Genomic DNA, 12,543 nt, shown 5'->3' with positions numbered 1-12,543 from the left:
ATCTATGGATGACATGCAGGCCCCAAAGTGAAGGGGAAAAGACCCAACCCTGATGTGGATGGCACCAACCCGTAGGCTTGTAGCCTAGATGGAATGAAGGAGGAAGTATTCTCTTTCGCTTCTTTGGAGGAACTCTAGTCTTTGCTATTGCCCTTCAATATTCATCTTCAGTTCTTCCCTCACAGACTCTTCAGCCTTCCAACATGAATTCACACCAGACCCTATAGTGAGCTCCAGGCCTTCAACCTCCGACTTGAATCTCCAACTCTCCAGCACGCAGACAGCCATTTTGCATACTTCTGTCCATGCTTCTAAACTCAGCCATTGTAAGCCTACTGAGTAAATCCTTCATATAACATATAAACATATATAATATAATATCTGTTGCTCTAGTGAACCATAACTGCATACTCTTGTATTTGATCTTAATTTTTAAGTTGAGCCACCACACATATCCATTAATATACACACCGTTCCCACAGTGTTCTATGGAATATAGAATAAAAATGTACACAGTCAAAAATTCAAAGTGTGTCCCCCATAGACACTTTCTTGAGTAATGATACTATAAACAGGTTAGTATGTGTCCTCCCAGACATTGTCCTACGCAGCTGGGTGTGTGGTTCTTAAGATTAAGGGCTGTTCACAATCTCTGTTATGCGCTTAAATAAAAAGTTATTACACTAAAGGATACACTGCCATTAATCCTCTTCTAAATAATCCCCTCACTTCAAACACCACCCATCATTTCTTGCCACTTTCTGAAGCAGCTCTGGACGTCCTCTCTTGTCCTTTCGATGTGAAATCAAAATTATGGTGAGTGCTGCTGCTGAGTACCAGCCAGTGGAAAGACGGGCTCCTAAAAACATGAAGGTCTGTCCTTGTCCGCGGCCGCCTTGTTCACCAGATCTGGCTCTGTGTGACTTCTGGCTCTTCCCCAAAGTCAAAATGAACAAGAAAGGTAAATGTTTTCAATCGATTCAGGACACTGAAGCAGCCGTGACAGCACAGCTAAAGACCCTCACGAAAGAGGACTTCTGGAACTGCTTCAGAAAGAGGCAAGAATGATGGGCTAAGTGTGTTCTAAGTAAGGGTGAGTATTCAGAGCAGAATTAAGGAACTGGAGATTTAGCTCAGTGGTTCTGCTGCCTGCCTCATTAGCACAAGGAACCAAGTTTGATCCCCGGTACCAAAAAACAAAATAAAAAAAACCAAAACAGAACAGAGAGGAATTACTGACAGTGTATATTTTATTGTAATAATTTTTAAATTTAAATATTCACTGTATTTTGTGATCACACCTCACATTAAAACTTTAAACCTATATTTTCACCTGTATTTTATTTGATCCATAATCTCATTTAATTTGCACAATACTCCTACGAGGAAAGCATTGCTATCCCATTTTACAAACAAGAAAAACAAAATGGGAAGACTTCCATATAGTCCACTACTCTCTAGGATCCTAAACAGCCATGCAGGTGTCTTAGCCCCTAATCAAACAGCCTTCTAAAAGGGAAAGAAGACTAAGTCAAGTACCATGCTTCTGTCTGATGGCTTTGTTTTACTCTGTGTAAGGATATCAGGCATGGGAGCAGAGAACAAAAAAAAGGAAGCTTTTTGTTTCTTATCATTTCCTCTTAGCCACATCAGAGTCATTTAAAGATTTTTTTTAAGAAAAAAGGCCAGAAAATAAGTCAATCAGCAATGATTACTTCCTCTCTCTCACTCTGTCTTCCCCTTATTAGCTCCTCCACTTGTCAACCAACAGAAACAGGCAGAAAAATATTTCAAAATAATCTCTCACTCTCCTTTTGGTCATTTTTCTCTACTTTTTTCTTTCTATTACAGATGCTGGTAGGTGAGATAGAAAGTACCATCGAAGCTGGGCATGGTGGCACAGACTTGTAATCTCAGCACTGTGGGAGGCTGAGGCAAAAGAATCAAAAATCTGAGCTTAGCCTGAGCAGTTTATCATTACTTTATCTCAAAAGAGAAAAATAAAAAGGGCAGAGGATGTAGCTCAGAGTAAAGGCTCTGGGTTCCACCCAAAGTACTGAAAAAATGAAAGTACCACTGAATGGAAGGGAGACCAAACTTTTCCAGTTTTTCAGCAGTTCTTGGGTTTCTTTTTCGGCCCTCATTGCTACAGTTTTAGTGGGCAATGTAATATACACGTAACATGTACATGTAGCCAGACAAAAGCAATGAGACAGTGACAGAGGTTGCAGTTGTTAGCAGCCCTGTGCACAGACGTCACATGGGTGGAAGTCAGGCGAAGTGTGTTCAAGTTCCAGGTCTGTCAGAAACTAGCTGTGAATCTTGGGCTCATTGAATAACTCTCTAAAGCTTGACTTTCTCCTTGAACAAGCAGAAATAGTAACTCTCCCTCGCCCTGCTACCCTCCTAGCAGATTGTTGTGAAAAGTCAACAAGACTGGCATACAAGATTGTTCTGCAAAGCCTCAGGGAGCTGTATAAATACATCACCACCATTATTCCTCTGCTTTGGTCCCGCTACTCCTGAGGCCCCGACTGCCTCTAAAATGTAGCCATTCTATGAACTCAGGTGGCAAGAACCGCCCTCCAAATTTTCTTTCTTTCTTTTTTTACTTGAGTGAAATAAAAAGGAAGTGGAGATATTCAGGAGCAAGTCAGGGTGCAAGGCACACAACAAACATACCTCAGATGCCTCCTCTTCCCTGTGGCAAGCTCATAGTGGCCTCCCACGGGGAGTAAAACCATCATTTTAATGTAAACAGAGCTTCAAAGCAGCAAAGGGCCACATAGAGGAGACATGACCATAGGTGTTCTCATGCTACCGTCCTTACCCAAGTTAACCGCATCCTAAAACAGAGCTCGCGCCATCCCTAGGACCATCAGGCCAGCCCAGGCTGGATTCACACTTGAAAAGTATCCTGCCTCAGCCTCCCAGTATGCTGAGACGACAGGGGTCTGCTACCACACCTGGCCCCAACCACAAATATCCCACCCATAAGTCATTAACCCTGGTGAGCCCGCCGTGCTGCCACTTATTTCCTTGCAGCGGGCCTAGGCGCGATCCCTCAGCAGAGGTGAGGAGAGTGACAGGAAGCATCTACTTCAACGTGCTTGGAATAGACAGCACGCCACAACTCTTTCAGGTTTTTAAACTGTTTTATACTTTGGAATATTTGCATATGCATACTGAGATATCCCAGGGATGGGACTCAAGTCTAAATTCATTTGTGTTTCATATACATCTTATACACGCAGTCAGGAGGTAATTTCGTGCAATTTTTTAGTGCACCTGTGTTTTGACTGCAACCCAACACAGGAGGTCAAGTGGGGAATTTTCATGACTCGTGGCAGCATCATGTTGGTGCTCAAAAGGTCTGAAGTTTAAAACATACCAGATTTTGGATTTCCAGGTTAGGGATGCTCAACCTGGGCTGCAGTTAACGTAACTCTGGTCATTTGCCAGATTTGCCTGGGGAGGCTGAGAAGGTTCAGAACAGCTAATTGTGCACTGGATAAAACTCTAGGCAGCAGTGAAGAACAAAATCTACAAAGCCATTGAGAGTCACTTGTCTTGAGTTGGAGTTCTTCTTCTTTTATGTAGTAGAAATCTCTTAGGCCAAATCCAGCTCTCATGATGATCCAGTTTCCCCCTCAATGAAATGGGGGACTAACACCTCTGAGGACAGAGGGGTGCGTCAAGAGAAGCAGTACAGACAGCGCTCAGCACACTGCCTGCCATGTAGAAGGGACATAGGGGATGTTAAACTGCATCCAAGAACATACAGATGGGCGACCGATGTGGCATCTTGAGAAATCTTGATCTGTTGAGCTGAGGTAGCAGCTGAGACCCTGGGGGACACGGAATCCCTGTTGGACATGATGTAAGGGGGAAATGACACCTGTCTCTGCATCCAGGTGGAGAGAGAAAGGGAGGAGTGGACCACTAGATGGATCAAGGCCTTGCACAGCAATGCAGCTCCCCAGGGTGACCCTCAGAGCCTCTGTGGTCATTCAAGTCATGATTTGTTTGGGCCAAGTGAGGGGAAGGGGCTGAATGAGGCTTGTGTGGATCTCCACACCCATGTCAGTGCATGCAGGAAGTGGACACAGAGAGCTGAGCTTGAAAAAGCTCCAGGGACTCTTAGAAACAGGAAGAAAGTCTCTGGACCTCATAGACCATAGAACAGAAATGTGGAGCGAACATAACTGAATCTCAAAAGAGTAGGGAGGTTTGGACTGCCCACAGGGTCACACCATCACCATGCTCATTATCAGCACCAGATGTTACTGAGGGTGTAAAGGGTGCAGAAAGCTGGTTTTCAGGGATAAAACCTGGAGCCCAGGTTTCTGGACCTGCGCTGTTATCACTGAAGACCGCTTCTACCTCAATGTGGAAATGCAAAGCTATCTCTCTTTTCTCCATCACCACCAGCAAGTGTCCGTAAGTCTCCTTTGCCTTTCCACGTTCTTACCAGCTACTTTTCAGTCCAACAGCGACATCTTTCCTGGATCCACAAGTCCATCGGTCTCCCACACAGGCTGCTTGCAATTCAGAGGCCACTCATCTGCACGGCACTGAACCCCTGTTATAAATTACTTACCTGCTGGCCATCATTCTAATGAAAATGGATTTTAAAAAGCAGCAAAGGAATATATTTTCATTTGGAGTTAAAGCATCCATTTTTTATTTCCATTTAAGCCTGATCTGAGAGAGATGGCAGAAGAATGGCTCCAAGGCTAATATAGTTAATGATTATGATGGAGATCCCAGGAGCAGCGATATTTCACTCGCAGCCACCGCTCTGCCTGCCTCGCCGCCTGCCGTGCTTTTTCTTTTCATATCCACTTCCATTAACACCCACCACAGATGATGGGACCATTATGATAATGTCTCTGCTCTCGGCAGCCTCGATTGGTCTTGACACATTATCACCCTAAGAGCTCAGCCACATCGCACTGAGTCCTATTTATAATAACCCTGGGCAGGAGCCACCAAAATAAAACCTGCTACTTACGGGCCACCTTTCATTGGAGGAAATCAGAAAGCTTTACAAGCTTAATTAAGCTTCAACATCTATCTGCTTGATGAGAGATGCGGGGCCTAGGGAGGCTGAGAAGGTTCAGAATCGCTAATTGCGCACTGAATAAAACTCTAGGCAGCAGTGAAGAACAAAATCAACAAAGCCACTGAGAGTCACTTGTCTTGAGTGGGAAATGTTTGTTGAATGAATTTCTTCAGGATGGGTTGAGACAAACAATCATAGGTTAGTTATCAAAAGAGGATTAAGTTACTCCGACACACACAAGTGCTTTTAAGGATGAAGCAATTGAGCTCTGGAAGGATGCAATAATCTGCTTTTGGGTACCTGGCTGCTGAGCTCACATCCTGTTCCCTCTGCTTGCCTGAATGTCTTTCCCCGCTCAGACTTAGACCTACAAACCCCAACTTGCCTTTCAAGACTCATGTTAACATCTGCCTCCTTGTCGAAGCCTTCCTGGAAATTCCCGGGCAGAACTGCTCACTCCTTATTTTATGCTATTTCCAAAATAGCTATAGAAGTTGATGAGATTTACTGAACACTTACTAAGTGCTTAAGGTACATCTCATCCACACAATAAGGAGGCAGGGTCAGTTATCACCTGAACTTCACAGATGAGTGAGTTAACAGGCCCAGACAGATTAGGTGATTTTTCTCAAGATGGTAGACTTCGTAAGAACAAGAGTACATATTCTACAGACTAAGCCACACTGCCAGACCAGAAGCCCAGCTGTGATGGAGGAGACTTATCTACACATCTTCTTCCTTCTCTACTTTGTAAGCTCTGATGTAAGGGAGTATATCATTTGGAAACATTTTGGTTGTAAACAAGAGAAATGCCAATTCACAGTAGGTTAAACTACAAGCAAAGATCAAAGGAAAGGTGGCTCCTGAGTTGATTAATTTGGAGGCATGACAACGTCACCAGGACCTCTGGTTCTTTCCATCTTTCTGCTGTGCCATCCTAAAAAGTGTAAATTTAGTTTGCTTTTCTGACTGCTCCAATTCTAGGCCTCCTACCTAGGAGGACATCTTTTCCAGGAACCTCCCAATGAACTTTATTGGCCAGAATCATGTCATGTGCTTATGCCTTAACTAGTCATTAGCAAGGAATTAAATGCTCCATGACTGGTTTAGCCCAATCCAGCCTCCTTCAAGCACAAGGCTCACAGTAGAAAGATGGAGAGCTGCCAAGAGGGAGGAAGGGTAAGTAGAGGATAAGAAGAAGACAACCAACTTCCTTGATGTAGGCATTTCAGGACAAGAGGAAATCTAATGCCTTGTCACTTCTTGTCCTGTCCTTTACCTTTTAGAATTTGGAAAAGAAATGTCTGTTGAACTAAATTATGGTAGAGAAGGATATTCATGTCCCTAGATGCCCTGTCCAGAATCCTCACCAACATCTTCTGTAACAAGGACTCAAATGAGTGTTGGCAACTGCTACATATTTTAGTAAATTAACTCACCAGTGTTTCAGCCTTTAGATTCTAGTCTCTAACACCAGTAACTACACGAACCTTCTTCAAAAGCAGGTCCAAAAGAAAGCCAAAAGGAATAAAGAGAACTAAAAATGCCGGTCTCACCATAATTGAAAGGGTTCATGTCAACCTCGACTTTCTTTCCAGAAACACAATGTGTTCTTCAAAGCAAGACTGGTTCAGGCAGATAGGTGAATTGCATTCAATGACTATTACATTTGCCGGCCTCCTTCTAGCTCTCCATAGGCTCTAGCTGGAATCGGACATGCACAGTCGACTCTTTCTGTAGTCACTTTCCATGGTTCCAGTTACAATTGGCCAACTCCAGCTTTAAAACACTAAATGGAAAATTCCAGAAATAAATAATTCATAAGAATCATGACCCATTCTAAGTATTGTGCTGAAATCTCACGCCATCCCACTGAAACATGAATCATCCCTTGGTCCGGCATATACATGTTTATAATACTACCTACCCCATAGTAGCCTTCTCAGTTAATCAGATCAAATACTGCAGGATCCGTGCTTACATTTAAGTAACTCTTATTTTACTTAGTAATGGCCCCAAAGCTCAGGATCAAACCCCAGGGCACTCTACCTCTGAGATACATGCCCAGCCCTTTCCTGTTCTTTATTTTGAGGCAGTGTTTTGCTAACTTGCCCAGGTGGGGCTCGAATTTTTAATCCTCTGCCTCAGCCTCCCTAAGTGTTGGAATTATAGGCATGCAGCACCCAGTATGTAAAGAAGAGCAGTCTTTGGAAGAACCATATCATGGACAATAGACACACTAAAAGGAAAAGGATCCCCAAGCAGAAAAACAATATGCCATCCTGGGAAAGGAAATGGAAAACAAGGAATGTCTTAGTTAAGGCTGCTATAACCAAATATCACAGCCCAAGTAGCTTATACAACAAGTATTTCTCATACTTGTGGAGACCTGGAAATGCAAGATGAAGTTGTATGCAGATTGGGTGTCTTTTGAGGGTTCTCTTCCAGGTTTACATGGTGGAGAGAGGGCTAGAGAGCTCACAGGGGCCCCTTATATATCTGCACTAGTCTAATTCATGAGGGGTTGACTCTCATGGCCTGATCACGCCCCCAATGGCCCCACCTGCTAACATCATTACACTGAGCATCATAATTTCAACATATGAATTGGGAGGGAATGTAAACATTCAATCACCATCCAAGACATAAATAAGGAAATTAGCTCTGAGGGTTAGAAAGCTGCCCAAGGACAAAGAGTAATGGCCAATGTAGGAGTCATAGGATATTTCTCTCTGACATCTCTTTTCTTTCTCTTCCTTTCCATAGAAGGGTTTCATTTGGAGGCCTCTATCTTTGGAAAGAACCTGTGATTCAGGTAACCCTGAAAAGATCAGGACTGAAAAGTGTAGAATGGCGAGAGGAAGCCAGAAGCAGGCTGCCTGTGACTGGCTGGAGGCTCTGGACTTTCAACAAGCGTTGTGTTGAAGAGGCCAGTTGATTCAGCTCTGTGGAGAAGAAAAGTTGCGAAGTTGTCAGGGAAGGTGGCAGTTGGGATGTAAAGAGGGTGTGAGGCCCTGAAACACTATACAGGTCCTGTTGGGCTGCTCAAGACTAAGCGAGACTTGGTAGAGGACAGCAGGGGGAAGACAAGACCCCTGACTGGGCAAGGAAACAGTGAAATCAGAAGGGGAAAACTAACAATGAACATGCAGGTGGTCTTTCAAGTACTTTAAACTTGGGAATTAGCTCTGTGTGAGCCTATCTCTTAGTCATTTTCTTGCCGCTGAGACATGATATCCAATACCCACAGTTATAATGAGGAAAGCTTTATTTTGGCTCACAGTCTGTGTGTGGAGGTTTCAGTCTGTAGTCTGCTAGCCCCAACACAGAGGGGCGTATGGCAGAAGGGCGTGGCAGAGGAGAAACAAGTCATGGCATAGGAAGCAGGAAGCAGAGAGAGAGAAATCCAGGGAGGAAAGAGGGAGATGGACCCTTCCAAGCCACACCCCCAGTGATCCACCTCCTCCAACCAGGCCTCACCTCCCAAATCACATTTGGCTATCAGCTCATCCCTGGACCAATCCACTGATGAGTGTCACGCACTTATGACCCAATCATCTTCCCAAAGCCCTACCTATGAGTGCATGATGTTTTGGGGGGAACACCTAGGTATAAACCAGAACATCCTGTAATTTGGGCACTCTGAGAGGCTGAAGCAGAAAGAAGGTAAGTTCAAGCTGAGCCTGGGCAATTTAGTGACTTAGAGAGGCCCTGTCTCAAAATAAAAAATTGTAAAAGGGCCGGAATGTAATTCAGTGCAAAGGCCTGCGTTTATTCCCCAGTACTGAAAAAAAAAAAGAAAAAAAGAAAAAAAAGAAAGAAACAATAAAAGAAACACAATGACAGATTTAATCACAATAATAATCATCACCTTACAACATTTGTCACTATCACTATTAAACATTAGATATTACATATATTGTTGGTAATGCTAATAATACTATTATGGCTGCATTTTACAGATGATTACACTGAGGCACAGAGATTAAGTAACTCACACTACTAATAATAATTGGCTAGGTCTGAAATCTAGATAATCTGGCTTAAGAGTTTATGCTCTTAACCAATTCACTTAGTAGCCACCGTGGAGAACATTTCAAAGTAAGATTTAATCTGGATTGAACCAACTTTAATGCAGTGATTTTTATTCTTGACGTTGCCCCAGATGATTACAATGTGCAAAGAGTTCTTGAACCTCAGCCCTGTCGCTCAGCTGCTGTTTGACTTCAGGCAGTTACTGACTATGCTTTGGTTTTCCCATCTGTAAATTGGGGGGTGACAATGATATTACTGGGGTGTCAACCGGGAGAAAGCACATGCAGAGCTTAGCCCCACACTAAGCCCATAATGAGCATTCAGGAAGTGTTTGCTGCCACTGTTGTTATGGTTGCTATTCATATTTCATAAGCTGCAAACCACCCCATGAGTTAGGTAGGATTTATTATCCTCATTTTTCAGGTTCAGAAATTGAGACTCAGAATGAGAAGCTAGCCCAAGAAACAAGCCAGAAAATGGAAATGCCAGGCTTAGAAAATCTTCCAACTTCCAGCCTCCTTCCTGCTCCCAGTACTCACTCCTACCTCCCTTGTCTTCCCCAGGAGGCACTGCTCAATGGGTAGCTTTGAATATAGCAGGAACGGGTTCAGGAGGAACTCTGAGGAGCATTAAGAGAGGCTTAAAGGTACAAATAGGTCCTGTTTAGGGATGGGCAAGCAGTTTCCCGCATCCCCCAACAAATGCCAGGAGAAAGGACTGAAGGTGAAGCTGTGACGTTCTGTCTATCCCAACAGCCACAGTGGCTTGGCCTGCGGTGGGAGAGAGGGGCCTTCAAGCTTGGAAATAAAGGACAATGGAAGGGCTTTCATCCAGCAGGGAAAGAGAGCAAGGGTCCTCATGCACTATCTGAAATAATCAAATGCCTTTTTTAAAACTGCACTGCATTTTCACAGGGCCAGTAGGTGTATGTGCACCTGTTCCTTTGGTTTTCTGTAATTCTGCTTTCAGTGAACTTGTTTTAAGTTTCAATCCTGTTCTGGTATATGACACATTTAGTCCTGGGACTAAAACAATGGACTGTTCAATGAGAATATCAGTCCATCTTTTGAGGTGGAAGATGGTAGCCAACTTTGTTAAGCTCCAGTTTCTACGTCAGTAACAATACCAAGATTGGGAGATACTGGGATGTGGGATGTGAAGACCCCAAACCATGTGCTCTTCCTTCAGTCTTTAAGCAAAGCCCCCATCAATGTTTTTCCTTTCAGTATTAATGAAAGTTCTTATTTTGTGCTCTTTAGTAGTAAGGTAGCCCTTTAAAATTTGATACTTACTACTCGCAGGGCTTCATTTCATAGAATCCCAATGATTTATTCATCAAATTGTGATTGAACACCCACTAAGTGCCAGGCATTGTGCCCAAATGGCCATAAAACAATGGACAAGAGGGCCGGGGATTTAGTTCAGTGATTCCACTGTCTGCCTCACAAGTGCAAGGTCCCGAGTCCCGTCAACAGGACCTAAAATAAAACAATGGATGAGAGTGACTGTGCAGTATGCAGTGAAGGATCCCGCTAGTTATTTATTCCTAGCTTCAACAGCCACAAAGCCAGCTGCACCAACTGCCCTTAATTTCCCCACACTTTGTAAGATGTGCTTGGGCTATAGTAGTCACTTAGTGTTCTCAGAGTTTAATTTCACTAATCTTCAGGTAAAAGTATACATTTTGCCTAATTACATGACATTCTATTTACAGCCACAAGGTGGAGATCTTGCTTACAGTTTGTCTAAACTGAAAGGGCAGTATTTAAAAAAATCCTACTAGAAGTTAAACCAAAAGACAAAAATTAAATTCAATTTATTGAGCTCTTATTTAGTGTAACATGCAATGCTAGGTGGTAAAATAAATATAAATTTGATAAGATACAGTACTTGCCCACTAGGGAAAGATGGAGGGGGAGCTTGCACAGCGCAAGAATATAATACCTTTTAATGAATTAATATATTTTGATACATCCATATGGGAGCCATTGTAATCCTTTCATCAGATAAGAGCTATAAAAAGGCGTGCTACAGCTACCATGTGGTTCGTAACAGACTCACTAAAGACCCTACACTTCAGCCTCTACTGATCTCCCCGGTAGAAATACATGAAAATATACATACTGGTCAGCGCAGAAAGGCCTCACACGGGTTCTTTTTTGATGCCAGTGCTCAGCAACAAACATTAGCGTGTCTGCCCTAGAACTCGAGAAGGCTCACTGGCGAATAAAATGCACAATGCCAAATGATACACTAAAGCGATAACACCCAGGTACACCTGATGGGAGATAAAAGGAGAGAAAAGAAAGACGTGTAAGGAAACACAATTTGAACTGTGGCTCTCCAGAGGTGGATTCCACCCTCATTCCACCCCAATCCGTTGTCTCGCCTGGGAATTCTAGGTTTAGACCACAGATGAACTGCACCCCCAAAGGAGAGGGCGGGTTAGCTTCCCAGAGATGTCCTGGTGGATAGAAGCCACCTAAGAGTGGCTGGAAGATGAGGAGGGGTTTGGATTTGCTCTTCTGTTCTCTCCCCACCATTGCTTTTTCCTCTATCATTAAAGCAGTAGGTTAATGCAGTACAAAGTTGTTGCTCGTTTGCGTCTAATTGAAAATTGCAATGTGGAAATAAAATGACTCAATGATAGTTTAAATTTTGAGGATGCTGACTATATGCTCAGAACTTTCTTGGAAAAGAGAAAATCAAGTGGTATTTCACCAGTGGACCTGGGGTTGCCTTTTGGCTTCTCCGCTTGCTAACCGGAGGATGCCGAGAAAGCCCATCCCTTATCAATGCCTCACTTTCCTCATGAGAGAAAACAGTACCGTTTTTTCAGGGTAGTCGTCCTTGGTGTCCCTCTCCCCAGCACATCCCAGACTACAGTGCTCTAGGCAGCCTAAACCTGTCACTTGAGCGTAAGACCCCTGAGCACTGAACACAGAGCCATGGACTTCACCGCTCCAGACTGGAACCACAGCTGGTCTCTGCTGAATGAACCCATGAGCGATTGAGCTGTTTGCACCGCGAGGTTTGAGTCCCTGGGGTAGGCGGGATGGCCAAGCTCAGAGCGCAGAGCCTGCAGTGGGCCCAGAACGCGCTAGGAAAGAGGGGGTGTCGGTTCAAAGTTTAGGGATACAGAAGGTTCCTCACCGGCTGGAGTCACGCCCTCTGGGGCTGGGAGAGGTTTCCGAGAATTTGCATACGGCAGTGCCAAGCTTACGGTAGAAAGCAAAAGGACCCGCCCAGATCTCCGCCTAGCAGAGCCGGGAGCGCAGTACTGTAGGTGGGGGTCTGCGTGAAGTTTGAAGATTTGGAGCTGTCCAAGCCGAGGGACTCCGCTACCGCCCCACCCCACTCCATCTAGGCCAGAGATCGCACCTCGCTCACCCAGCCCCAGACTCTGGCTCCCCCTCCTCCTACGCCCCCGCGTGGGCGCCGCC

At 44.2% G+C, this 12,543-nt stretch overlaps 1 long non-coding RNA gene across 1 annotated transcript; it reads right to left on the bottom strand.

Moving 5' to 3' along the window:
* Positions 1–1,336: 1,336 nt before the first annotated feature.
* On the bottom strand, positions 1,337–12,536 carry LOC104854179. The gene is made up of 4 exons (XR_002024979.2): positions 12,254–12,536; positions 11,225–11,378; positions 10,393–10,578; positions 1,337–6,854 (listed from the first exon to the last, which is right to left on the bottom strand). It is a non-coding gene; the product is annotated as an uncharacterized LOC104854179 (long non-coding RNA).
* Positions 12,537–12,543: the final 7 nt, after the last annotated feature.

The sequence above is a fragment of the Fukomys damarensis genome, unplaced genomic scaffold (genome assembly GCF_012274545.1).
Source record: "Fukomys damarensis isolate Sample0158 unplaced genomic scaffold, DMR_v1.0_HiC HiC_scaffold_27, whole genome shotgun sequence".
Taxonomy (NCBI): domain Eukaryota; kingdom Metazoa; phylum Chordata; class Mammalia; order Rodentia; family Bathyergidae; genus Fukomys; species Fukomys damarensis.
Note: the sequence above shows the minus strand (reverse complement) of the source record. Positions and strands in the feature narration are given on the sequence as shown.